Genomic DNA, 25,635 nt, shown 5'->3' with positions numbered 1-25,635 from the left:
GGCTTGAGATTAGGGTCTATCAAGGTCCAAATTTTAGCCTTGTCCATTTTCTATCAGAAACAGTTGGCTTCCCTTCCTGAGGTCCAGACGTTCGTGAAGGGGGTTCTGCGCATCCAACCTCCCTTTGTGCCTCCTGCGGCGCCATGGGATCTTAATGCGGTGTTGCAGTTCCTTAAATCAGAATGGTTTGAGCCTCTACAAGAGGTAGAGTTGAAGTTTCTCACTTGGAAAGTGGTCATGCTGTTGGCCTTGGCCTCAGGCAGACGAGTGTCTGAATTAGGGGCTCTGTCACACAAGAGTCCTTATTTGTTTTTTCATGAAGATAGAGCTGAACTGCGGACGCGTCAGCATTTTCTTCCAAAGGTTGTATTTTATTTCCATATCAATCAACCAACCTGTGGTGGTGTCAATTGGCTTCTGACACCTCAGCCGTTTCAAAGTTCTTGGATGACGTCAGAGCGTTGAGGACTTATGTTGCAAGAACGGCTCGGATAAGGAAAACAGAATCTTTGTTTGTCCTCTATGACCCCAACAAGATTGGGGGTCCTGCTTCTAAGCAGACTATTGCGCGCTGGATCAGAGGTACCATTCAGCATGCTTATTCCACGGCAGGATTGCCGTTACCGAGTTTGGTAAAGGCCCACTCTACAAGGAAAGTGGGTTCTTCCTGTGCGGCGGCCGGGGTGTCTCGGCGTTGCAAATTTGCCGAGCAGCTACTTGGTCAGGAGCAAACACGTTTGCTAAGTTTTACAGGTTTGACACCTTGGCTGCTGACGACCTTCAGTTTGGTCAGTCAGTTCTGCAGGAACATTAGCACTTTCCCGCCCGTACTGGGAGCTTTGGTACATCCCCATGGTACTAAAATGGACCCCAGCATCCTCTAGGACGTAAGAGAAAATAGGATTTTAATTACCTACCGGTAAATCCTTTTCTTGTAGTCCGTAGAGGATGCTGGGCGCCCGCCCAGTGCTCATTTTTCCTGCAGAATAACATTTTATCTTTTTACAGGTTCTCATGTGTTAAGATGTTCACAGCTGTTGCTGTTGCGTTATGCATGCACGTTAGCATGGGTTATGTTGAAAGCCATGTTAGGCGGCATGTTTTGTATGGTGTGAGCTGGTGTGAATCTCGCCACTAGTTTTAATGTAAATTCTTCTCTCGAAGTTGTCCATCGCCTTGGGCACAGTTCCTATACTGAGGTCTGGAGGAGGGGCATAGAGGGAGGAGCCAGTTCACACTGTTGAAAAGTCTTAAAGTGCCGAAGGCTCCTACGGAACCATCTATACCCCATGGTACTAAAATGGACCCCAGCATCCTCTACGGACTACGAGAAAATGATTTACCGGTAGGTAATTAAAATCCTATTTTCTATTTCAATAAAAATACTTCAGTTAAAAAAGAAAAATACTTGTTAAGGCCCATACACACTGGGCGATTTTGGCCTCAAAATCGTAAATTTTTGCCGTTTTGAGCGATTTTGAGGTAAAAGTCAACCAGTGTGTATGGCCCAGCAACTGACGACTGGCGATGATGCGCTCTCCCGCATCATCGCCAGCGAGGTGGTCCGTTGGCTAGTAAAACCAGCGTGCTTGAAGATGATGGTTCATTTTCCAGCCATCATCGCTCAGTGAGTACGGCCGCGAGCGATGATGGCTGGAAGATGAACCATCATCTGCCCGGTGGACCCGCCCTGCTCTCGCCACAAGTCCCACCTCCGGCGCCGCAGTCCGCCTGCTCCCTCCAGCTCCTGAGTGCTCAGTGCTAGGAAGCATCCCGCCTGGCAGAAATCGACATTGCATTTATTCTAGAGCCCAGTAGGCAAATGTCCCTCTGGGCATCCCTCATATATAGGACAGCGTCTTTTATATGCCCCAGGGTCAGTAAAATAGTATCCTTGTCCAAGGTATCCAGTTCCTCAGACAGTGTATCTGTCCATGCTGCTACAGCACTACCCATCCAGGCCGACGCAATTGCCGGCCGCAGTATGGTACCTGAATGTGTATAAACAGACTTCAGGATACCTGCCTGCTTCCTATCCGCAGGATCCTTTAGGGAGGCCGTATCCTGTGACGGCAGGGCGACCTTCTTAGATAAGCGTGTCAGAGCTTTGTCTACCCTAGGGGAGGATTCCCAGCGCATCTTATCCGTTGGCGGGAAGGGGTACGCCATAAGTAACCTTTTGGAAATCAGCACTTTCCTATCAGGAGAATCCCAAGCTTTTTCACATAACTCATTTTACTCATGTGAAGGGGGAAAAGTCACCTCTTGCTTTTTCTCCCCAAACATATAAACCCTCTTGTCAGGGACAGGGTTTACCTCTGATATGTGCAATACATCCTTCATAGCTACAATCATGTAGCGGATGGCTTTAGCCATTTTAGGCTGCAATTTTGCATCATCGCCATCGACACTGGAGTCAGAATCCGTGTCAACAATATGGGATAGTGGGCGCTTCTGAGACCCTGACGGCCTCTGCGCTGTAGGATCAGGCATGGGCTGAGACCCCGACTGTCCCAAGGCTTCAGCTTTATCCAACCTTTTATGCAAGGAGTTTACATTATCATTTAACACCTTCCACATATCCATCCAATCAGGTGTCGGCGGGGACACCTCATTCATCTGCACCTGCTCTGCCTCCACATAGCCCTCCTCGTCAAACATGTCGACACAAGCGTATCGACACACCACACACACAGGGAATGCTCTATATGAGGACAGGACCCCCACAAGGCCTTTTGGAGAGACAGAGAGAGAGTATGCCAGCACACACCCCAGCGCTATATGACCCAGGAATCACACAGTAACTTAGTGTTTACCCAGTAGCTGCTGTATATATGATTAATGCGCTAAATTTATGTGCCCCCCCTCTCTTTTTACCCTCTTTCTACCGTGAGTCTGCAGGGGAGAGCCTGGGGAGCTTCCTCTCAGCGGAGCTGTGGAGAGAAAATGGCGCTGGTGAGTGCTGAGGAAGAAGCCCCGCCCCCTCAGAGGCGGGCTTCTGTCCCGCGATTTGGTGTAAAAAATGGCGGGGGCTCATGCATATATACAGTGCCCAGCTGTATATATGCTGCTTTTGCCAGGAGGTACTCAATTGCTGCCCAGGGCGCCCCCCCCCCCTGCGCCCTGCACCCTACAGTGACCGGAGTGTGTGGGTTAGTGTGGGTGCAATGGCGCACAGCTGCAGTGCTGTGCGCTACCTCATGTGAAGACAGGAGTCTTCTGCCGCCGATTTTGACGTCTTCTTGCTTCATCCGCCGGCTTCTGTCTTCTGGCTCTGCGAGGGGGACGGTGGCGCGGCTCCGGGAACGGACGACCAAGGTTAAGTTCCTGTGTTCGAACCCTCTGGAGCTAATGGTGTCCAGTAGCCTAAGAAGCGCAACCTAGCCGCAGTTAGTAGGTTTGCTTCTCTCCCCTCAGTCCCACGTAGCAGAGAGTCTGTTGCCAGCAGAAGCTCTCTGAAAATAAAAAAAACCTAACAAAAATACTTTCTTATTAGCAAGTTCAGGAGAGCTCACTAAAATGCACCCAGCTCCTTCCGGGCACAGATTCTAACTGAGGTCTGGAGGAGGGGCATAGAGGGAGGAGCCAGTGCACACCAGTAGTACTAATTCTTTCTTAGAGTGCCCAGTCTCCTGCGAAGCCCGTCTATTCCCCATGGTCCTTACGGAGTCCCCAGCATCCACTACGGACTACAAGAAATAGACTTACCGGTGAGTAAAATCTTATTTTTACACACATTATGGCAACAGACCCCCTTTTTACACACATTACGGCAGCAGCCCCTTTTTTTACACACATTATGGCAGCAGACCCCTTTTTTTACACACATTACGGCAGCAGACCCCTTTTTTTACACACATTATGGCAGCAGACCCCCTTTTTACATACATTACGGCAGCAGACCCCTTTTTTACACACATTACGGCAGCAGACCCCCTTTTTACACACATTATGGCAGCAGACCCCTTTTTACACATTACAGCAGCAGTCTCCCTTTTTACAATGGCCCATGCTCCCACTCTTGGAATTCAAACCCAGCCCATTATGTAAATAGCCTTTCTAATGAAAGATTTTCAGCAAAGTCTTTCGCCTCCTGAAAATCTCTTGCTCTTTGGGAAAATATCTCAGTGTGTATGAATTACTTTGGGTGAAAGATATATCTTTCAGAGATGTTTTCAAAGTCTTTTGAAATGAAAATCTACTAGTGTGTATGGGCCTTTAAGGGACCTACATACTGCCAGATCTCACTCGTTCATATCGTGCAGTGTGTAGGCACCAACGATTAATGATGCACGGCCTTGCGCTTGTTAATCGTTGGTGCCCCGTTGCTTATGCATGCAGGCCAATATGGACGAGATTGTCCATATTAGCATGCATTGCTATGGAGCCAGGTGACGGGAGAGAGGGCGGAAACTTCACTCCCCCCAGTCACCTCCCCCCCCCCCCCCCCCCCGCCACCAAGGTCGCCTGTCTGCCGTATCGGCGGTCGGGCAGCTCGGCGGCGGGTCGCCCAGTCTGTAGGGCCCTATAGGGTGTGAGTGCCTGTAGTTGATATTACAAAACAAAGTAGAATGCACATGGGCAGAAGTGTATTGTGTGCTCATAGTGTTGGTGTCAGGATATGTATTCTGAGCACAGGTTCCAGACTGTTATTAGTGGCACATATACACAGCTCAATTTTAAGATTTTAAGATATTCGATAAAAGACGCAAATCCAAATTAATTATTAATTATGTAAAAACAAAATACTAATAAAAGGTATTTAAATTTCAGTTCAGTTTCTCAGATATTGAACAATACAATGTACAAATATGAAACTGACAAACTAATAAACCTATGGAATGTCTAAAGATGCATGTTGTACTATACTGGGGGTTGCATGTTTGGCCAATATATACTAGTTCTGTGAGCAATCCATCTTATTCTAACCAGCTCAAAACCTTGCACAATGCTCTGAGATATTTTTTATAAGAGCATATAACTCATTATCTGTAACTAGCAACATTTCAAGGGAATAGTTGTTAGCCATCTGTAACTGCCATCAGACTTTAGAGTTTAAATCCATTTGACCTATTAGAGAAGAGTGATTAAAATGTTTAATTTGCTGCCAGTGTACTGCACTAACTGCCAAATGTTGCAGCACAGATTTGCATATTTGTACGCAAACAGACTAAACTAAACACACACAAAAAAAAATCCAGTGTGGACGCTGCTTAGAGGAAGAGTCAATAAAAATGAATCATGAAAGTCAAATGATAGTGTTTAAAAGTTAGCTAGCCATAATTTATTTTAACCACTTCATAACCGCTAACTGCCATTTTACAGTATAAAAACAGAGTGCACCAGAATTGTGCTACAAACATTCCTATAGTAAACCAGCTCTCTGCCTATAGCTGCCTGGGTTGGCTGTCCCGAAGGGAGGATACACCTCCCAATGGGACTGCCTTATGTGTCTGTGACTGGCAGGTAGGACGTCCAATAGGAAGTCACTACTAGTCACAGTGAAGCCAGTGCTGTCACGGACTGCATCTGGCTTCACTTACACTGAGCGGAGTGGGGGGCAGGGGCTGCACTCCTGCGGCCAATACGTAAAATCTGCCACTGTCTGTGTAGTGTCCCTTCACTTCAAATAAAGACCACAATGTAATAATGAGGTTATCTTATCTTGCCACTAATTTTGCAATTAGTAAAACTTGTATTTTTATTTATCCTTAGCATTAACAGGTGTAATCACATCTCTTTTACAGGTCTTCCATTTAAGGATTTTCTCAATAATTAATCATGCATAAAAAATTAAATATAAACCATTTTGTTTAATACATTCCCAGTATCTTATGCTGGTACCGGTACACACTGTCAGATATATTGGCCAATCAATTGATAGACCGATATATATATTTTTTGCTGATCTGCAGGTGTGTACAAGCAATATGTCTGTGAAAGACGTCTTTCACAGATATATTACATCTGCTGTGCAACACAGTATATCTGCAGATATATTGGTGCATCTTTCTGCGTGTATGAACAACCACCATTGGCAGATATGTCTGCATATCGATTAAACTGCAGATATATCTGCCAGTGTGTACCAAGCTTTAGTTTAGATAGAGTCTCAGTGTTAGATAAATTAATTCGATACTCATGCCTCCTCCTTAACCTGATGTGGGAAAGATACCGTCACCATGGGAATTCCCCTAAAGGTAATGCACCTACAGGAAACCAGAAAAAAAAACAGTCATGTAGTAATAAAACCTTCAGAATGATATCTATCTTCCAGTCTTTTTCATTGAAGAGTTATCTCAGAGTGGGTTATAATACAAAGAAATAAATGTTCTCATAGGCCCTCATTCCGAGTTGTTCGCTCGCTGCTAATTTTAGCAGAATTGCTAATAGGCTAAAATCCGGCAGTTCTGCGCATGCGTATGCATCTCAGGGCGCACGCGCTAAGCAAGTTTACACAAACCTATGCTATTTTACTCACAGGCGAACTAAGCTTTTTAATCTCTCTGCTGATTGACAGGAAGTGGGTGTTTCTGGGTGGAAAACTCGCCGTTTTCAGGGAGTGTGCTAAAAAACGCAGGCGTGCCAGGTAAAAACGCAGGAGTGGCTGGAGAAACGGAGGAGTGGCTGGTCGGACGCTGGGCGTGTTTGTGACGTCAAACCGGGAACTAAACGGACTGAGGTGATCGCAATCTAGGAGTAGGTCTGGAGCTGCAAGGAAATTGCATTCGTTAGCAATTCTGCTAATATTAGCAGAATTGCTAATCTTTCGTTAGCAATTGCTAATGTTTCGTTAGCAATTCTGCTATGCTAAGATACACTCCCAGAGGGCGGCGGCTTTGTGTTTGCATTTCTGCTAAAAGTAGCTAGCGAGCGAACAACTCGGAATGAGGGCCATAGTGTAAAGCCATGTATTGATTTAAATACAAATGACAATAAAAACAATTGTTTGTTATTACTACGGCTAAAATCAGTGGCGGCTACCATACTTCATGAAGAGGGGTGCTGCCCACCATGCTGCTTTCTGGTCCCGGCCTGCAGTGCCCATGTCTCGGCACCTGCTAAGTTTATTGCCCATGGTCAATAGATCTGGCAGGTGCTGTGACCAGTGCATGCACACGCCCACTTGGCAGGTCGGCTCATGCTCACAAGCCCGGCTTCGAGGGACTGCACCAGCTGCAACTCCTAAGAACCAGCAACTACAGCCCCTAGGACCAGTGGCAAACACAGGATTTAGTCAGGGGGTTTTCCTCTGTGGTGTATGTATACAGAGTTTGTGTATGTGTGTGTGTGTGTATATATATATATATATATATATATATATACCGTATTTTTCGGACCATAAGACGCACTTTTTCTCCCCAAAAATGTGGGGGAAAAAGTATGTGCGTCTTATGGAGCGAATAAGACGTTTGCGGGTAGCGGCGCCGGCCGGCGGGTAGTGGCGGGTCCTGGATGCTGCTGCTGCGCTGTCATCAGCAGAGCGCAGAGCAGCCACATCTCAGCAGCAGAGCCGGCGTCATGTGACTCCCCTGCTCCCCCCCACCTCCTCAGGAGACGCAGGGAACCACTGGTACTGTTGGGTAGCGGCAGCCGGCGGGTAGCGGCGGGTCCTGGATGCTGCTGCTGCGCCATCATCAGCAGAGCGCAGAGCGACCACATCTCAGCAGCAGAGCCGGCGTCATGTGACTCCCCCGCTCCCCCCCACCTCCTCCATCCTCAGGAGACGCAGGGAACCACTGGTACTGTCAGTGTGTGTGTGTGTGTGTGTGTGTGTGTATGCTGGCTCTGATGTGTGTGTGTGTGTGTGTGTGTGTGTGTGTGTGTGTGTGTGTGTGTCTGTGTATGCTGGCTCTGACAGAAGGCTGCACTGTATTCTTGAGTCTGAGAAATCACAGAAATATCTCTTAGAGGTCAGAATATTTTTTTTCCAGTTTTCCTACTCTAAAAACTAGGTGCGTCTTATGGTCAGGTGCGTCTTATGGTCCGAAAAATACGGTATATATATATATATATATATATATATATATATATATATGTATGTATATGTATATATATATATATATATATATATATATATATATATATACACACACAGGGGTAAATTTACTAAGGTCCCGATTTTGACCGAGATGCCGTTTTTTCATCAAAGTGTCATCTCGGTAATTTACTAAGCAATAATCACGGCAGTGATGAGGGCATTCGTAATTTTTTGGAAGTCCAACAAAAAAAATACAAATGAATACACCATCGGTCAAAACGCGGCTGTTTAAGTATGAATCTCGGTAATTTACTAAGAAGTGCAAAGTATAAAAAAAACAAACACTGCCGTGAAAAATTACAACTCGTAAAAAAGTGCTAAAAAAAAACAGACCTGCTTTTTTTTCCCGTGATTGGATAGGCATGCACGGATCCATGAGATCCGTGCATGTATATCAGTGGGAAGTGGTGGGAAAGTGATTATTTTCTCAATAAAAATTGCGTGGGGTCCCCCCTCCTAAGCATAACCAGCCTTGGGCTCTTTGAGCCGATCCTGGTTGCAGAAATATGGGGGGGGGAAATGACAGGGGTTCCCCCATATTTAAGCAACCAGCATCGGGCTCTGCGCCTGGTCCTGGTTCCAAAAATACGGGGGACAAAAAGAGTAGGGGTCCCCCGTATTTTTAAAACCAGCACCGGGCTCCACTAGCTGGACAGATAATGCCACAGCCGGGGGTCACTTTTATATAGTGCCCTGCGGCCGTGGCATCAAATATCCAACTAGTCACCCCTGGCCGGGGTACCCTGGGGGAGTGGGGACCCCTTCAATCAAGGGGTCCCCCCCCCCCAGCCACCCAAGGGCCAGGGGTGAAGCCCGAGGCTGTCCCCCCCCCATCCAATGGGCTGCGGATGGGGGGGCTGATAGCCTTTTGTGATAATGAAAAGATATTGTTTTTAGTAGCAGTACTACAAGGCCCAGCAAGCCTCCCCCGCATGCTGGTACTTGGAGAACCACAAGTACCAGCATGCGGCGGAAAAACGGGCCCGCTGGTACCTGTAGTACTATTACTAAAAAAATACCCAAAAAAACACAAGACACACACACCGTGAAAGTAAAGATTTATTACATACATGCACACAAACATACATACATACTTACCTTATGTTCACACGAGGGTCTGTCCTCTTCTCCAGTAGAATCCAAGGGGTACCTGTTGAATAAATTCTACTCACCAGATCCCGGGTCCCAGGGTCCTCGGGGCAACCATTTGTAATCCAGGTACTTGCATAAAATAAGAAAACGGAAAGCCGAGCCACGAACTGAAAGGGGCCCCATGTTTTCACATGGGACTCCTTTCCCCGAATGCCAGAAACCCACTCTGACTTCTGTCTAAGTGGGTTTCTTCAGCCAATCAGGGAGCGCCACGTTGTAGCACCCTCCTGATCGGCTGTGTGCTCCTGTACTGTCTGACAGGCGGCACACGGCAGTGTTACAATGTAGCGCCTATGCGCTCCATTGTAACCAATGGTGGGAACTTTCTGCCCTGCGGTTGACCTAAAGTGACGTCACCGCTGAGCAGAAAGTTCCCACCATTGGTTACAATGGAGCGCATAGGCGCTACATTGTAACACTGCCGTGTGCCGCCTGTCACTCAGTACAGGAGCACACAGCCGATCAGGAGAGTGCTACAACGTGGCGCTCCCTGATTGGCTGAAGAAACCCACTTAGACAGAAGTCAGAGTGGGTTTCTGGCATTCGGGGAAAGGAGTCCCATGTGAAAACATGGGGCCCCTTTCAGTTCGTGGCTCGGCTTTCCGTTTTGTTATTTTATTCAAGTACGTGGATTACAAATGGTTGCCCCGAGGACCCTGGGACCCGGGATCTGGTGAGTAGAATTTATTCAACAGGTACCCCTTGGATACTACTGGAGAAGAGGACAGACCCTCGTGTGAACATAAGGTAAGTATGTATGTATGTTTGTGTGCATGTATGTAATAAATCTTTACTTTCACGGTGTGTGTGTCTTGTCATTTTTTGGGTATTTTTTTAGTAGTAGTACTACAGGTACCAGCGGGCCCGTTTTTCCGCCGCATGCTGGTACTTGTGGTTCTCCAAGTACCAGCATGCGGGGAGGCTTGCTGGGCCTTGTAGTACTGCTACTAAAAACAATATCTTTTCATTATCACAAAAGGCTATCAGCCCCCCCATCCGCAGCCCATTGGATGGGGGGGGACAGCCTCGGGCTTCACCCCTGGCCCTTGGGTGGCTGGGGGGGGGGACCCCTTGATTGAAGGGGTCCCCACTCCCCCAGGGTACCCCGGCCAGGGGTGACTAGTTGGATTTTTGATGCCACGGCCGCAGGGCACTATATAAAAGTGACCCCCGGCTGTGGCATTATCTGTCCAGCTAGTGGAGCCCGGTGCTGGTTTTAAAAATACGGGGGACCCCTACTCTTTTTGTCCCCCGTATTTTTGGAACCAGGACCAGGCGCAGAGCCCGATGCTGGTTGCTTAGATATGGGGGTACCCCTGTCAATTTTTTCCCCATATTTCTGCAACCAGGATCGGCTCAAAGAGCCCGAGGCTGGTTATGCTTAGGAGGGGGGACCCCACGCAATTTTTTTTTGTGGATTTTACAGTGTTTAATTTAAAAAAAAAAAATGAACCCCAGCACGGATCACACAGATCCGGCCGAGATTCATTGTAAAAAAGTCGGCAGTGTTTTGCTAATCACTGCCGTAAAAATAAAAATAAAAACACGAATGACATCGACATCGGAACAAAAGAAAAACCCCAATACGGCAGCTTAGTAAATCCGTCGTAACAAATTCAAAAAGTTGCAGTTTTACACTTTCGATGTCATTCGTGATTGAACTTTGACCTGAAACGGGAAAATACGAATGTTAGTAAATTTACATCACAGTGTTTGTGTGTGTGTGTGTGTGTGTGTGTGTGTGTGTATATATATATATATATATATATATATATATAGCACACACACTAGCATGCGTACGTACACACAAACATTGTACAATATACATACTGTATATGTTATACCACCAGGTACTGGGAAGCGGGAGCAAACCGGTGGCAGTGGGTGAGGACAGAGGGAGCTGCTGTGGCTGAGCATGCACAACCTGCAGATCCCCCCAGACATTCTCTATGCAGAGAGCTCTACTGCTACTGCAGCAGGTCCACAGTCGCGACTTTTACCGAGACGGAGACACTGCAGTCTCAGTCTCAAAAGTAAAAAAATTGTCTCATTGGGGGGGGATGGGGTTCCAAGTACTCGGTAACCCCCCTGTGTGCGCCAGTGCTTAGGACAGCAAGACAAGGGAGTGTAAGAAGGGGTTAAAGTGGGACAGAACTGTGTTTCGTCAGTTGTAATTGCCACAGCAGCATCAGTCATACAGGCGCTGGAGGCTGGATCCTAATGGCCCAGGTTGTTTTAGCCAGTAAACCCTCTTCCCTTCATACAGCCAGTAAACCCCCTTCCCTTCATATTGTAGCTTGCAGCCATGGGGGAATTTGCCCACCATGCAGTTGTGGGCAGTAGTGCCCAAACACTCCAACCCCCGTAGCTTGCAGCCACGGCAGGAGGGATGCCCCCAGTACCCAGCCGTGTGTAGCTCCGTGCCGGCAGTTCCCATGGGGCTTTGAGAGCTATAGTAGCTTGCTGGCTGGGCGGTGTGCTGTTTCCTCCCAACTCACACTGGGTAAGTGAGCGGTAGGGTGAGAGGGCAGCCTACAGGGAGTGGTTATTTGTTTAAGGGGCACTATTGTGTGGCCACACCCTTTCCTTGTGAGACTCCTTTTTGCTGCACGCACTTTAGACACACTTTGTTCCTTTAGAAAGTGAGAGGTAGTGCACACATTTAGATTTTACAGGGGGGGGGGGGCACCGAACATCTTAGCATCGGCCTTGCTTCTGCCTAATGGGGGTAGTGAGGGTAGGTGTCGGGGAAATGAGTTCCATTACCTCTCCAGATCACTTTAAGCCCTGAGTGTAAGTCCCAGGGGGAGAAAACACATGTCCCTGGGACTGCCTGGCCTTTGTGTGATTAGCAGATAGAGCTTTGCCAGTGTAGCCAGTCCACATGGTCTACAACTGGCTCACTGGAGGGGGTGGATTTTACTGGGGGGCACTAGCTTAAATCTGCCACTGGCTAAACCGCATTAATCCACAGAGAATTGGCTTTTCCGTTTTTTAATTTGCCATTGTCAATATTTTTAAAATGAAAAATAGTTTTGACAATTTGGTGTGCTTACACTTTATGTCAATGGACTAGAATAGCATAACAGTTTGCCATTGTAGTTGAACTAGTCTTGATTCACTCAAAAGCAAGGTTACAATCTTTAACTCTCCAGGACAGGTACTTTAATGTTTTAGACATTTATAAGACCTAAAAATAGACTTTTTTTTTTTTTTTTTACAAAAATAGTTTCAGATCCTTTTGAATAGCTACTGTCCCTACCTGTATATAAGGGAGCAATATCCTTTTAGCTTGGAAGACCTTTTCCAAGGCTCATAATTGATTCATGACAGAGCTTTGTCATATGTCCCCGGATGCATAAATGTCAAATGTTGGCATCTCAGCTGCCAAGAAATGACCTGAGGAAAAGAGATCAAAGTGTGTTTGAGAACAATTCTGACAAGACACAAGATAGGGCATAAATACCACTCTGCTGATGTTGTGTAATAAGTTAATACATTTATGGGCAGGTATTTATACACACTATATATGCATCTGTAGTTAATTTGAGAAAGGTTTTATATAGAGAAGGCAGTAACTGAATAAACCAGCCCTTACCCTCCCGATCTCTTCACAACAATATGGCACCACTTCACCTCTGGTGTGATTAGTGCTTTATTACTTTGGCACTAAGGATGAATTGACAATTTAGTGCTTTTACAGGTGTCTGGTCAGTGTATGCAGTTTTAGGGGATAGTCTCTTATGATTGGGATTTTCCCATAAACCTATTTCCTATGGACCCCATGTACAGTAATGTGCAAAAGTTTTAGGCATGTATATAAAAAATGCTGTAAAGTAAGATTGTTTTCAAAAATAGAAGTGTAAATAGTTTATTATCAATTATCAAAATGCAAAGTGAATGAACAGAAGAGAATTCTAAATCGAATCAATATTTTAGTGTGACACCCTTTGCCTTCAAAGCAGCATCAATTCTTCTAGGTACACTTGCACAAAGTCAGCGATTTTTTTCCCCTAGTATTATAGGACCCTATTCAGTATTAATCAAAGATTCTGCTAAAAAGCAGAACCTGCTACTTATTAAATTGCATGCTGGGGACATGGATGCCTAGCACACTAATCAGCGGCCAACGATGCGATTGCAAAACAATTGCGATCACATCACTGAGTCAGCAATTCAGTTTGACCCCCTGCATACGCAGCTAGGCTGTGTATGCAGGCGGACCGACACCATTTTTCGGGCAGCAGCGCCCATGTGTGATGTGGTCCTTAAAACGATCTAGACATCCTAAGTTGTCCGGGCCACGGCTCTTCAGTGCTGCATCGATGCCCCCTTCCTCCCCCTCTAAAACTTTTGCACAGTATTGTGTATTAGAATTTAAAATATAGATTTAAATTATAGACAAGTCTAGTAATTGACCAATATGTTAGTGTCCAGTAGATTTTATGAGCATAACATTGCAAATGTTGTGGACTATTTTTTTTTTTTTATTAACCAATTTGCCATTTTGTAAGGATGTAATTAAAGATTCAGTTCTTTCTGTTTATTTAAGCTATTCTGCCACAAGTCTTCATATTAATGGAAAGTTCTTCCCATTTGACAATATTTATAGAATGGCAGCAGTAATTATATCTTTCCCTTTTTGATTATCTTTGTGTAAATTGTTTGCACGTTTTTATCTGAGTTGTGCTATTAATATACTTTAGTGCACAAACAGATCCCAATCATGTTCAGGTGCCTACTTTCAAATTTTGCTAATACTATATTACATTGGTTACTTTAACCTGATTCTCGAATAAAAATAATGAGGAAAAGGGTAAATGAAGAGGTGGTAGGTGGTTTTCTTTGTGTGGAGCCGTCCAGCTTGGCTGGCTGCTGAATTTAATCACTGCCAATGAATCCACAGCAATAATGTCATACATTCTTCATTTTGTGGCTATTGTAAAGCTTTATGTAAACGATAGAAATAAAGAGCGTGGAAAGCAACAACAGTGACAGTCTATGAATTATGATACATTCAAGTTCCGTGCAAAATAAATCATTATCTATTAAGACATTATTATGTCAGGTGACACATTGTTTCTGTAGATGTTTTTTGCAAATCTGCAATTGTTTTAAGACGGTCTTAGACCAATTCTATTTAATTTGAATCACTGTATTGGCAAACTGTTATTTCACAACACAATTAAAATGTGAAGGGTGAAAATGATGGGCCTGCGTAAGATTGAGATAATGCATATGTACATTCCCAGGTGGTCCTTGAATCAAATTAATGCTACTATAGCGCTTACGTTACAATAATGTATTCATTTTGGTTGTGTATTGTTTTACCCTGGATGCAGAAGGAGAGCTCGTACAGTTGTTCCAGCGTGATGCCTGCAGCAGTTGGTGGAAGAATTACAGTTCCTTTAGAAGAGCAGTTTCTAATCATTTGTTCATATTTTGTTATATATATTTATAGTAGGGTGCATATGTAACCATTGTCATATCTTTTTAAGTGAGGGGCAATAAAAAGGCTTAAAAAGAAATATATAATTTGAATGCAATTTGATGAATAAGTTACGCTGCACCCTTTACCTCCTAATTGTTATGTTTGCAGATAGCATCCTGTCATTAGTCATATCCAATATACTTCTACATCACTAAAGCTTTCTGTGCAAGAAACCAAACCTTTATTTTTGCATGTTGATTAAGCCTGCTGAACGGAAAATACTTATATAAATACTTGTAGCTCCCAATATTTGACTGCTGATGGGGTTGGACTTGGGCATGAAAGACCCGCTGGGAGAATGCAGTGGTAAGGTGCCCATATCCACTTGCCTGCCATGGTTGTATCAAATGCAACAACACCAGGCTGGACTTCCCCTGGCATTTGATGTGTCCACTGTATCAGACAAGTTCACAAATGTCCTAGAGGAGCCTCCGGGCCCCTCTGCTACCTAGTTCCCTCCCCCAGTGTCTGCCATACTGCTGATCACCGTTGATCAGGCAGCCCTGTGGCACCCCCTTCCCGCGGCTACAGAGATTAGAAATGTTCTAATCAATGGTTGATCAATTTATCGGTCACACACACACACACACACACACACACACACACACACACATATAATACTTTTTAAAATAAAGAAAATTGTGTTGGGTATGTTTTAATATAAATGTTTTTAAACTATTTCAATTAAAAAAAAAACCCTGATTATTTCGGAGCTTAAGAAAAAAAAATAGTGCATGGGGAGTGCTCCATTTGCCCCTCAGCCAGGGGCAGATTTTCAAGGGGGTGATCTTACCTGGCTCTGGTAGGCAAGTACCCTTCTCCCCAACGGCACTGTCTTCCCATTGATATTCGGGAAGATGGTGCATGTGCAGTTGAGAGCAAAGTCTATGGCACAGTGCCAGACTCTTACACTGTACAGTCCTTATACCCAAACATGTCACTGGGAAGATGGTGCCACAGAGGAGTGACATGCTTGTCAGAGCAAGGTAAGTATACTTGGCGGTGTACCCAGGCCCCTCCAGTAAGGGTAATTAGTACCCACCTCTCTCTCTGCGGCACTGGCCATTCTCTCCAGGATTAATTTCCACCATTCATGGATGATCACTTTCACATTATTGTTCATTGCTTTAAAATAATTGGGTAGTCAAGTAGTAGTGATTTATGGGTAATAATTTTTACTCATTTGCATACCAAACCCTTGGTAAAGTGTTGGAATAGGATGCTAAGTTACTCAGGAACTAAAAGAAAAATTAATAATTTTGGACAGTATTTTTTATAATTTTGTAATCCTATAAAGCAATTACTATGTACATAAATTAGTCTTTAATCATAAAAGTCCTAAATCTCCCCCATTTTATACTAGAGTTTCCATAATCCAGAAAAAAACATGAATGTTGTACCATTCTTCTTTTCTTGCAAAATTTGCATCTGAGATATTATATTTCTATGTTTTCCAGGGACAATATACCATCTGCTCATAATTTGATAAGTTCTTTTTCTTTTTTTCATCAAGCTTTTTTGATGCTTGACCAGATGTCTCTTCTCTGCAGACAATATTTACTTTTATGTTTTGGTATCCATCTAATTATATTAGCACTATATTTCAGGCGGTATCACTTTACATTGATGCGGTTTTCTCATTAAACTGTGTTGCATTTAGTTTATTGTTTGTTTAAAAGGTTCTGTCGTCTAATTTAGAGAAATACAATTTTCACGCACTTAAAAATAGCCATTAGGCTTTCTTTTTTAGATCACTGTATGTAATGCTGTCCTTTTAAAATGGAATCTACATTGTGGATATCAATTTAGTGATTGTAGTGCTGTAATAATGTACATAGAGTTAACTTAGAATGTTATGCCTTTTTCTTTAATACTAAAATCTACTTCTAGAACTGTTAAAATAATTGGGCAACTGTAGCACTTAAAAAAATTTCCTCAGAACTAATTCAATGCTAAATATAATAAACCCCTCAAATAAACTTTATTCAATCTATGACAATATAGCGTATTCATAAAATATGCATCTTTCAATCTGTTAATCTTTGGGTCTACTTACTTTTAATGGGGGGGGGGGGGGGGAGGGGAGTATTTTCTTAATACTGTTCCTAAAAGCCTGGTTCTAAAGCCTCATATGATCACATAAATGAGGATGGAACTGGGAAGAATGGGCTTGTTTAGTACCATCATTTGAGCAGTACAGTTGAGCTAACCCCTCTTTCTACTGACCCCTCACTTGGTTGGGGCTATTGCTCAGGATATATAGCTCATGTTACCTGTCAACATGCTTTAAAATTTACCGATTCAAGTATTTCAATAAAAGAAGTGTTTTAATATTATATAATGATTTAATATATGTCATTTTTCACTTAAACAATTCTTATTTAGTAATTTAAAAAGTTATAGCATCTGATGTCCTGGTAAGATAGGATCTTATACAGGATGGTGCAGATATATTTGTGTATGTAGGGTGAGCCCGCCCTCCCCCTAAGTGACATCATCATACACCAGTGCAATGGCATCATCAATTTGATGCTGAGGGGCAAGTAATTACCATGGGGTGTGAAGAGTATTTTTTTACTTACCAGAATTTTGCAAGTGCTGAATGCGAGTAGGAATCTGTCTTTAGCATTATTGAGGTACATGTTAAGGATGTGTCCCACTCGTCATTAGTACTGAAGGGGTTAAGATACAGTAATAGAACAATTCAGTTACAGATAACTTAGAAACACATTTTGTGTATTTTGAAAAAAAGTGTTTTAGATGTAATCAAATTAATATGCACAAATATTTATGAGGTCTATAAAGAGCTCAAAGGGTTATTATCAATTGCAAATGGAAAATGTCATTTTATTTATTCTGTACTGTGATAATGATGAGGAAATCCTTACCCAATGGCATATTGTCAAAGCAAAACTGAAGATGAATTGAAATTTATAATTGCATTTCAGGAATCAGAATTTATTGTTCCATTTCAGACTAAATTGGCAACTGTAACAATTGTTTCTCCCACATCTAGATCAACACAATTAGTCCAAGTGTCTTTAGTAGCTCTTTAGGAAATTAGTATAGTGTTACATCTATATCAACATACTAATTATAAGAATATTTGTCTACTGTCTGGAACGGCCAGGTGACTCCCGAAAATGTGGACAATAATCCCGAAGCCTGCCTCCACCGCCCACATTCCATCCGCACCTGGCCGCAACCCCCCTGTAGCCATCTGTGAAAGTGGGCGGTCCAGGGGGGGAGCTAAAATGTGATTCTTGAAGAATTTCATCATTGTAGTCATGCCCCTGCTACACAATGCCAGTAGTATTGGCATTTTACAGTGGGGGCATGGCTACAATGATACAAGCGTGCAGTCACGCCTCCACCCACTGCCTCTTCCAATGCGCCCCACCCCTCCCCTCCCCTATGACAAGCTACGCCCCCTGCCCATCTCTCCACTGTGCCGATCAGGCTCCCCTGTTCCGAAGGAATATAAAGTCGGCAATTATGATTCTAAGTTACTAGGTAAGTTATTCTTTGGCCTGGTAGAAATTTGAATTCAGGGCCGGATTGGGACTAAAAATAGGCCCTGGCATTAAAAGCACACAGGCCCACCTTGTTGTTGGCATCTGGCTCCTGGCATAGACTCTTCCTCTTACTATACCTGACTCTCTCTTCTTCTTAGGCTGACCGGTTGCACGCTTTATCTTCTGGCATCTTATCTGTTATCCCACAGCCAGGGCCGGATTAAGACCCCATGGGGCTTTAGGCAAGATATTTTGGGGACCCTTTGTCTAATCCTTCCACACCACTATTTACTTTCTTTAAATCAAAATTTTTACAGAAAGCGATGATGGAGGAATAGGGGTAAACGGAAGAGAGACAAATGAGGTATAGGGGGAGATGGGAGAGAGAAGAGGAATAGTGGAGACAGTAGAGAGAGAGAGAGAGGAGCAATGGGTGAGACAGAGGTGCTGACAGCTGTGCCGGACCTAGGCAAAGGGGGGGGGGGGGGGTAGGGGGGTGCATGGCCATCATGGAAAGGTCTGACCAGCCCCCCTCCTTAGGAAATTTTAAAACCTTTAAGTTGTGTGCGGCCACCGACATGAGGACCGATGGGCAGCGGAGGGTGGCAGTTGAGAACGCTTATCCCCCCTCCCTTGTATATCACTCAGGGAGTGAGGACTGATGACTTCTGCAGTTGCCTCTCTCCACCCCAGCGCACAGCCACGTGTGCTAGGCTAAGGAGAGAGGCTGCTGCAGCAGCGGTCAGTCCTCTCTCTCCCTGCTCAAAGTGCTGCATTTTGCAACAGAGGTGGAGCAGTGGAATTCGGGCCCCTCCAACAGGCCCGAGCCTGGGTAAAGAGTACCCTCCTCTCTGTGCCACTGGGTGGAGACTGGAGAGGAAGAGGAGGAATAGGGGCAGACTGAAGAGAGAGAGAGGAATAATAGTAGTGCCCTAGTTACCTTTATGAACCATAGTAATGTCCTAGTTCACGTTATGTCACATTGTAGGGCTGGCAGAGGGAGACGGGGGAGAGAGGGAAGAAATAACGGAGATCCTGGCCTCTTCCCTCCCTCTTTTTAATAACTGACAGTCTGATGCTGGACTAGTTACTTTGTTGCTGGACCTGTATGCGCATGCCCAGAACGAGTCCTGCACATGTGCAAAGTACCAATAATCTGAACTTTGCACCATGAAAAGCAATTACAACTGGATCAGAATGAGGTCCCATATTTGTAGCACTGCTGGTTATAATTTAGTGATTTGCTGATACTGCGTTAGGCATGTAGACTGTAACAACAAACATATTTATGTAGAAGTTTGTTGAGCTGGTGGCACAGACTTCCCATTGTAGCATTCAAGGGTATAGCTACCTTAGCTGCAGGGAGTGCAGAACGTAGAGGGGGCTTCCCTGTCAAAGTTACATGTGTTATATACATTTTTCACCATTGGTAGATACATAGGGACACTTACAAACTATTTCCTTGGAGTCTAAAATATATCTAGATATGCCCCAGGACCTTTGGAATATGTGTTATAAAATGAACTAGAGGGAATTATAATGTTACATAATATGAACTGGGCACTGTAATTTGGCATAATATGAACTGGGGACACTGTAAATGTCATAATGTGAACTGGGGGTATTGTGTTGCATAATGTGTACTGGCAGCCCATACCCCTTTTACACCTACGAGCACGGGTCGCAGCCGGGAGCTGCCGTGTCAGGCTCCCGGCTGCGACCCGTGCTCGTAGGTGTAAAAGGGGTATGGGCTGCCAGTACACATTATGCAACACAATACCCCCAGTTCACATTATGACATTTACAGTGTCCCCAGATTTTGTTACTAGCGGGCACCCGGCTCACTCCTGAGCTCCGGCTCTGGCAGTGTGCGTGTGCTGCTGTGCGGTGTTATGGGAGAGACGTCATGACGTCTCTCCCATAGTTCTGAGGAGCGGGCAGCCAGGCAGAGGGCAAGGGTCCGGAAGCAGGAGCGTGGCTGGTGAGTATTGTGTTTTTTCTTTCTTTTAAGGTGTGTGTGTAAGCGTCGCTACTAGGGGGCATATCTAATGGGGGCATATGTACTGGGGCAGGCTAATTTTTAAGTTGATAATTTTTGTATGGTCCCCGAAGGATTTTATAAATATCCATATGGCCCTTGGTAGAAAAAAGGTTCCCCACCCCTGGTCTAAAAGTTCCCCAACGAATAAGATGTACTGTACTATGCAACTGAACTGGACTGACTGGTCCTTGCTCTTTAACTACATTAAAACTGCACAGTTGGTGTTTTCTAGACAAGTTTTTTTTCTGTACTTTAAATCCTGTTGCTGTGGGCACAATGGGGCAGATGTATTAAGCCTGGAGAAGTGATAAAGCAGTGATAAGTGCAAGGTGATAACACACCAGCCAGTCAGCTCCCAGTTATCAAATCCGTAATGATTGACTGATGCCATAGGCGTTTCTATAATGTGTACAATGTTTGCGGTGCACACCGCACACACTGCACCCATTTTTAATACTTTCCGGAGTCCAGCATCGGGTGCTGCAGTCGCGGTGAAAATCGCTGCCAAAATGGTCGCAGCGTATGCGCAGTTATCACCTTCAGTTTATCACTGCTTTATCACTTCTTTATCCCTTCTCCAGGCTTAATACATCTGTCCCAATATTCCTTGTTTAATAGCGCACCTTACAGTGAATGTAGGAAGCTGCAATTGTTTGTTATTTATGTGTGTGTGTGTGTGTGTGTGTGTGTGTGTGTGTGTGTGTGTGTGTGTGTGTGACCTTATTTGGAGTTTTACTGTTTGTGGACTTTGAGAAGCAGTCAGGAGATCCATACATGTACTGCAATTTGATTACACATGAGGTACCACGTGGTGTTCTTCAGGCTACAATGTATTTGTTGTCGTATAGTGAGTGGGAGAGTGGAAATATATGATTCCCATAGTGTGAAAAAGCGGTACACCTGCTTGCTCTTAACCACAATCGCCTCCACCCAATCAATCCAAAACAAAAAGTGTAGCTTGGCTAGAAATAGGGGTATCTGTGGGGGGGGGGGCTACTGTCTATCCAAACCTGAAGTATTGTTTTTTGCCAGCCGCGCTAAGGGCTAGTAATAATTTCTTGCTCTCTGGGGGTATTCGTAGGTTGGGTCAATAATACCTAATATCGCCCATTCTGGGGTAAATGATACAATAGTGATTAGTTTGGCTTCGGCATAGCACCTGATGAGATGCCAAAAGTATTGTATAATGGGACAGGCCCATAAACAATGATATGTATCAGCCTCGTCCTGATGGCGTTTCGGGTAGGAGTGGGTTTCGGAGGTCCCCATCTGGAAATGGATATGTACATTTTGATCATGAGTTTGGGCCCATCTTTTGGAAATGTGTTAAATAACTCATACATTATCAAATAGGTGCTGCAAAGCAAACTAATATGTTAAGTGGGTTTTTCACCTCCCTGCTATTCAGATGTAGCAAATGTTCAAGTGGCTAAGGGAACTATGTATCAATAAGTACTTGCGAGATATTCACAAATATTAAAGATCCCTCAGATGTACTATGGAGAGGTTGCAGCGGATTTCAATGATATCTTCCGTAGTCCCTCCATTTTCATTTGCAAATGCAGCCAACCTAGGTTTCTATGGGGGCTGCTGTGCTGACAGCTTCCCTGTAATGCTTAACTGATGGCAATATTCAACAGTACTGGATATAATAGTTAAATAAACCCTTGCACTGTAGGGAAAGCAGACATCCGCAGCCAGCTGATCACGGTTACACCCAAATAACCAAACAGTAGCAAAATAGCGCTAAATTTAAACCAAACAGGTGCGCTATTGCAGTAGAATGTTCAGAGACAGACTGGGAAAAGACAGAAGTCATAATATACTGTATACAAATAGAAATATACTTCCCTTGGTAGGGAAGCATATTTATCTCCATCCACATTATCTCTCTCAAATGCTTAGTACATAGACCCATGAGAATCCTTTTTATTTGTTAGACTTCAGTACATGCTCACAGTGTATCTGGAAGTGCATATCTCTGCCAAAGATGCACCCAGTCCTGGCAGACCTCCATCTCTATGGTGGCTAACCATGCAGTGGTGAGGATCAAATGTTCCCTCACCTTTTATAAATGTTTTTTTCCTAATGTTCTAATGCAGACAGGTTCGTTTGATTATATGTACAGGAAATATATGTGCACTTTGTTACATACACTGTATTTAAAACCGATTATTCTCAGCATACTGTACCATACACAGGACTCCAATTCTCATTCTCATGCAGTACAGTCAGACACTTAACAAATGAAGTTATTTGCTCCTGCAACAGCATATCTATGTAGTGTGCAGCCACACTCTACATAGATCTGCATATTTGAATGGTATAAACTGTTAATTATTAACTTCTTATACTGTAGTTAAACTTACTCTGCTTGCATCCCAGGAGCAGATAGTTCATGTCTACAGAGAGTGTGTCAACGGAACTGTGGGCTTCGCAGAGTTGGGCGGCTACACAAATACTGTACATCAGTTTTCAGACTCCTCTTATGCACCAAGTATATATAGGTTGTTGCATATATGTCATGATGATGATGATGTGGGATGTATTCAGCACCCCGATAGATGGGATGCCGTCTGACGTATGACTGAAGCTGGAATCCCGACACCTCTCGGGAGACCAGTGCCGGAAGACTGACCGCCGACATCCTGAAGGTGAGCATTGGGGAGACCTTTAGGGTTAGGGGATGTGGGTTAGGATTAGGCACAAAGGGGGTTAGGCACTAGACGGAGTTATCCCTAGCCGCCACCACCCTGAGGCTTAGCCCTAGCCACCAACCCCAGGGGGTCAGCCCTAGATGCGTGTAAACATACTTACACCCTCTGCTGTTTGGATTCCGGTGTCTGTCATGTGACCACCTGCATCTTGACGACCGGGTTAGCATACCGAACCCGATGATGTCTATATCACTAAATGCAAAGATGGTAGGCAGGTGCACCACAGAGATGCGTACAAGTCTGCATTGCACATTTATTTCCATGCATGCAGTGCGGAAGACGTAAAGTCGACTTAGTTCAACTCTGCATCAGCCCCGCACTCTGCACACAAATCCAACACTCTAGTAATCATATAACATCCACCTGTGTGCCCTTGCTGTGTTTTGAAAAGCTTCAAACAGGCAGATAAAAATCTGACTAAAGACACAGCACTCCAGGAATTATTACCAAAAATATATTCAGGCAAGAGGTATGGCTAGACATAGCAGTCAATACATACAATTCAGCTCACATGACTTTGTAATCCTCTATAAGTCAACGTTTCTGGGTCATGCTAGACACCGTCATCAGGACTAAGGAGTTAGAGCTTAGGGTATTGTAGAAATAGCAACCTCATGATAGGCAAAAGTATAGCATATGCTATATTTATCTGCACTGATATGATAATGATACAGTTTGTCTCAGGACACTTTAAAAAGTCACGTAACAGGTAGCAGTAGTAGTTTGCAAGAGGAACGTCACCACTATTCAAGTGTAAGGATCTGTTTGGAGAGTTACATCCGCTGTGCAGATATTTCTGTTCAAGGTTCTCTATACATTCAGAGACGCACAGTTGGAGCAAAACCATTGTTTATTCTTCTTGAATAACAGACTTTTTATTTATTAGTCTATTAATCTTGCCTCCCCTCCTGCACTCACCCCCTTCCTTACTGCAGGTACAGTGTCAGTGTTTATTTTATTTTCGCTTATTAGATATATAAGAAATAGAAGAGTGGGAGAGAAAACGAGTGGGTACCATCATGGACCACCATACATGTGCATTCATGTGTAAAGAAACACACTGCCTCCTACAGAAAGGTTTATATCCAGAGGAAAAAGAAATTGCTCTATTCTTACATTATTTTTCCTGCTCACTACACACAGACTTGAGAAGAGCTTGGCTTGATGTGAGAACACAAGGACACAGTACAAATGTCTGATACTAAACTGTAGCTACTGTAAAACCCAGTAACATAGAACACATTGCAAAACATATCAACACAAGCTAGAATTTGTGCATACACTATGTGCAGCAGTGGTGCCACTAAATTCACCAACTTACTGTAGATGTACAAGATGATTAGGGTTTTTTTTCCGCTCGTTCAACTTCTGTGCGTTTTGAACTGTTATATGTTTCATATTTTTAACATATTCTTTTTTAGTTACATATTGAAAAAAATGCTGACAAAATAAAAAAAACGATTGCTAGTGCATCTCTCTAGATTATGTAACAATATTTTATACATGAATACAAAATGCTGACGGTAATGCTACTGGTGATGCAGATGATCAATTTATTTGCATTGATACATGGGCTGACAATGACTCGATCACTGTGGCTGGCTTTGTGTGAAGTCGCCCAGGTTGTGTCTGAAGTGTTGAGAAGAACACAGAGAGTGGGAGATGTGGTAGGAAAAACAGAGGTTGCTACATCAAATTTAAGTAATGAGGGGAGGGGAAGGATGAGATTGTAGTTGATTATGAATCTGGCAGCAGATGTTCTATACAAATCTAGCTCACTACATCCCGTCTGTTTCCATGGTGACAGAATAAGTAATTATTGAGCCCAGACGCTCCCCCCTTTCTTTCCCCCTCCCCAGCAAGGTGAAAGCAGGGAATGAATTTGAACCCTCTCTCTGTAAGCTGATGTATGTCACACAAGGCAGCAGGGAGAGCAGAATGGCAAAGACACAAAATGTAATTTAGTGCTGTATAAGCCTGGAAAAGGACTGTGTTTCCCCCCCCCCCCCCCCCCCCCCCTATTTATTAGAGAGAGGAAGGTCTCTGAAAGGATCCTGAACATATAGGCAGGAATTTCCCTGGAATGGAAATTGTCTGTGATTGGCCCTTGTAAGCATGTCCCTTCCTATCAGATCACAGCTGGTTCAGCAGCACAATAAACATAAGCACAGCTACACGCTTATCTTTTTGTACTTAACTGTACAGCAGTAGTAGGCATACACATAAAGGGAACTCCTAGAACTGGACACAGGTTTCATCAAAGTGTTTCTGTCAAGGATGTTATGCAGCTGATGGGAGTAAATTATTACTAGGAGGACGATTACTGTAGCACAGCACAATGGACCAGCGACAGATGTGTAAGTACAGCACACATGACTGCTAGGTAAACTGTCAGGATGAAAGTAAACAGATCATTCTGTTTGTATAGTCAGGCTAAGCCACAGTGTGCGGGACATCTTTTCAGATTAAGCTTTGCATAACTTAAAGTGAGATTTGTGTATTACATGTATTGTGTAGTAAAACATAATTTTGGGCAGGTAAGTTTTGCTTGGTTTTATTAAAAACTGTGACCTATAGATTTATTCTGTTGTAAAGATCCTGACATGACACTTTTGTGTACTTTCAAGTGATGTGTGTGTGCAAATAGTAAATGTATCTGCTAGAAGTCAAATTGTCTG

General features: G+C 44.0%; 1 protein-coding gene across 5 annotated transcripts in view; it reads left to right on the top strand.

Moving 5' to 3' along the window:
• ELMO1 (engulfment and cell motility 1) overlaps nt 1-25,635 on the top strand; it is a 910,002-nt gene that overhangs the window by 668,229 nt on the left and 216,138 nt on the right. The window contains exon 1 of one of the 5 annotated variants that reach the window (XM_063922517.1): nt 25,086-25,314. The exons of the other annotated variants lie outside the window; for them this stretch is intronic. The gene's annotated coding sequence lies outside the window, so the exon portion shown is untranslated. Of the gene's footprint in view, nt 1-25,085; nt 25,315-25,635 lie in introns of those variants that run through there. 5 annotated transcript variants of the gene reach the window in all.

This window comes from Pseudophryne corroboree, chromosome 5 (genome assembly GCF_028390025.1).
Source record: "Pseudophryne corroboree isolate aPseCor3 chromosome 5, aPseCor3.hap2, whole genome shotgun sequence".
Taxonomy (NCBI): Eukaryota; Metazoa; Chordata; class Amphibia; order Anura; family Myobatrachidae; genus Pseudophryne; species Pseudophryne corroboree.
The sequence above is the reverse complement of the archived record's forward strand: the minus strand, read 5'-3'. Positions and strand labels throughout refer to the sequence as shown.